Source organism: Thrips palmi, unplaced genomic scaffold (assembly GCF_012932325.1).
Source record: "Thrips palmi isolate BJ-2018 unplaced genomic scaffold, TpBJ-2018v1 HiC_scaffold_11, whole genome shotgun sequence".
Taxonomy (NCBI): Eukaryota; Metazoa; Arthropoda; class Insecta; order Thysanoptera; family Thripidae; genus Thrips; species Thrips palmi.
Window position 1 is genome coordinate 9,001,902 of NW_023144622.1, and position 3,954 is coordinate 9,005,855.

Here is a 3,954-nt window from a genome sequence, read left to right on the forward strand (position 1 = left end):
AAGAAGCTCGTCGACGACAAGCTCGCCATCTTCACCTTGCTGCCCGACAAGTTCTGCGTGGGATTCGTCAATAGTGCGTAGCGTAGCGTGGTGATGGTGACCCGTTGTTGCACACAAACTTTCGTTAGTATTACTATCACGATGGATTACAGGTCTATTTAGAGCAAGCTTTCATTTCTATTACAAAACAAAAACACAAACACGGTGCAGCACTGCAGGGAAAATTTCTGGCAAATTTTTTATCAGGAATTTAGTGTACTTTTGAAGTATAACAATTGTTGTACAAAGTACAATGGAACCGGCATGAGGAGTGCTGTGCAGTCGAGGGCTCGTTGTGGTTTGTACAATTCTCGTTGTACTTTCTACAATCCCTGTTGTACTTTTATTGTACAGTTTCTGTTGTACTTTTGTTGTACTACCTACACTTTTTCTTGCAGTGAGTTGTATTTCAAAACCATCCCATTCTACCCGAAGGCCTAACAATGCATTTCATTAACAGCAGCGGCGCCTCTGTTCAAATAAATCTTCGGATTTGGTGAAAGTACCCCTTAAAAATATTTCCAGTAGAACCCATGTAACCTCACTCAGAAAAGCTTGTAAAGAAAAGTACTTTGCAGTACAAAGCATTCTCCGGCATTGTATTACAAACTCCCTCACTGCAGGAAATAACCACAACAAAAGTACACAAATTTCTGGCAAATTTTTTTTAATAGGAAATTTAGTGCACTTTTCAAGTACAACAATTGTTGTACAAAGTACAATCGAACCGGCATGACGAGTGCTGTGCAGTCCAGGGGCTCATTGTGGTTTGTACAATTCGCGTTGTACTTTCTACAATCCCTGTTGTACTTTTATTGTACAGTTTTTGTTGTGCTTTTGTTGTACCATCCACACTTTTTCTTGCAGTGTTTGCGAACTTTTTTCTTCGCATTGCAAAGAAATAGTTCGTAAGTTGCGAAGAAAAAAGTTTGCAACGTTGCGAAGCATTAGTTTGTAACGTTGCAAAGCATTTTCTTCGCAAGTTGCAAAGAAATACTTCGCAATGCAAAGAAAATAGTTTGTAAGAGAGTTTGCATTACAATGCCGGAGAATACTTTGCAAGGTTTTTCGAGCGCTGACAAGGATTCTTGGTGATATACGAAGTTTCGTCGTAAATCTACCAACAATCATCGCAAATTCACGAAGGTTCTCTGCGAGTTTATGACGATCCTCCTTATTCACGATGAATCAACCCAAATTTACGAAAGTTTCTTTGGCAACATTTGTTCCACTTGTACCTTCGCACATCCCCAATTTATTTATGACAGTGAAGGAACTGTGGGCAATGTAACGTGGTAGCGATGGTCTTCTGCATCCAGACACTTCGGTCGCACATGGCGACAGCGGCGGAGGCTTGGCCTTCCCCAACGCAGACCGCACGTGGTTCCTGCGCGGAGTCGTGTCCGTGGGAAGCTCCAAGGGCACCACCTACTCGTACTTCACCAACGTGACCACCTTCGTGCCGTGGATTTCGGGTATCATCAGGAAAGGAGAGGTGAGCAAGCTTAGCCTTGTTCTTTTGCACCGAGAAATAATGAATCGTTATACCACAAACTACCAACCTAACTGTCTACTAAGTACACACTTACTAACACTAAAAAAAACCTTGCAAAGTATTCTCCGGCATTGTATTGCGAACTCTCTTACAAACTATTTTCTTTGCATTGCGAAGTATTTCTTTGCAACTTGCGAAGAAAATGCTTTGCAACGTTACAAACTAATGCTTCGCAACGTTGCAAACTTTTTTCTTCGCAACTTACGAACTATTTCTTTGAAATGGGAAGAAAAAATTTCGCAAGGGAGTTTGTAATACAATGCCGGAGAATACTTTGTACTGCAAAGTGCTTTTCTTTGCAAGCTTTTCTGAGTGTACTTAGGAAATATTAAGTAATGTACTAAGAATTTTGTTTCAATTTTACAAAGGAAATAAGTCATACTTACTAAGAAAATAAATACTAAGTATTATTGCTGTTCATACGAATATGTAGTAATTCATGAGGAAAAAGTCAGTAACGTGCTGAGAGTGAAGCTTTTAAAAGTGCATCACTGCACTGCTGCCCATGCACATGAGCCAGACAGCCGCGTCGCAAGCAAACACGTATATACGACGTATATATTCCCGTTCGTTCTTTTTGCAGCTGAGCGGGCGGCGCTGTGGCGTGGACGTGGCCCTGTCCAGTGTAGTGGACGGCGCCACCGCCGACCGGCAGGACTTCCCTTGGGAGGTGGACGTCTACTTCAAGCGTACCTCAACCCGCGCCTTTGAGAGGCTGTGGTCCGGCGTCCTGGTCAAGCCCAACCTTGTCATTACGGGTTAGTGAACTAGTGTCAGTTCAGCCCAGTTCATGGTCAAACCGTAGAAAAGACCAACATGCAGCAAAATTCCGGCCACATCGTAGTGAGACAAAAAATTATCACCATTTTGAGTGGCAAGAAGTTTGAACAAAAAATTTTGGTGGCTAAAACTTGGCAAGACTGTCTCGCCTTGATGAGCAGTCATTCCATTTAATTTTCAGCGACATTGAACTGGGTGCGGTGATACCTATCGTGTTATCAAGTGTTTTTTTTGGTTTCACACATCCAGAAAGTGGTAATCTGAGGTCGACTCGGAGGCTTAAAAATACCCTGTTGTAAACAAGTTGAAGTGTACCCTTAGATCCAACGATATAAAGTAGGAACGCACAGTAACGCACCGAGACCGAGAAGGTACTCATTCACTGCAAAGCCGGTGGTAATTGCCACAAATTTGGCAAGCCGTTTTCAATGCCAAAAATTGGCAAGCTTGGCCTGGTTATACCACCCAGCTTGCCAAAATTTGGCAAGCTTATGGCAAGCTTATGGCAGGCCAATATGGCCAGCCATTATGGCAAGTTTATGAAGATTTCCGACCAAAGCTTGCCAAATTTTGGCATTCAAAATGGCTTGCCAAATTTGTGGCAAGCAAACTTACCATTGGCTTTGCAGTGTTGAAATCACCTTTAATCGTCAAAGTTCAAATTTTGGTGTGACCTTTCGTGACACCCTTAGTGACACAAATAAAAACCTATTCTTTTCGCGGCAGCTTGGCAAGGCTACTCGTCAGTCGCCGACGAGCGCCTGGTGTTCGTGTCGGAGATCCCAGCCTCGCTGCTGCGAGTGGCGTCCCAGCGCAACGCGGCGTCGTCGCTGTGGCTGGACGAGACCTTGGGGAACGTGAGCGAGGTGGTGCGGCTGCTGCACCCGACCGACCTCTACACCAAGGCCGGCGTCTTGTACACCTTCGCCCTCATGGAGCTCAAGCAGCCGATGCACTTGATGCCGGTGTGTGTGGACTGGACGGGCGGCGCGCAACTGAAGACCAGGCCTGAAGGTGTGGTAAGTTGATGCAGTGCGTGTTGAAAACACTGAAATACAAAGGGTGAGACATCTCACCAATTTTCGGCGATTCTAAAAGTATCTCCGGCAAAAAAGGTCATACATGAATGCACTGAAAAGAGTCGTACACGAAAGTTTTGCCGAAAAAAAGGTTTTACACGATTCTATCACCGAAAAAAAGGTCAGTCATCAGGGAGATAGGCCCTTGTTTTCCTGGGGAAGTATCACCCTTTTTCGGTGATACATTCGTGTGCCACCTTTTCTTCGGTGATACATTTTAGAACTGTATCACCCTTTTTCGGTGAGACAAGTTTTGTCTCACCTCTCACAGGGTGAGATGTGTCACTTTATTTTCAGTGTACAACGGTTCCTGAAAACCTGCATGGTTTTTCCAGGAACTACTTATAAATCGTGTATGTCTTTACAATGGGTTATCCACTTTCCTGTAGATTGTAGGCGGAACAGCCAAAGTTTATCAATACTGTTCCATATATTCCTCGCTGAATCCGCACTGTTAGGTTTAGGCGGCACACACAAACCATTACCATGCAACATTTGCAG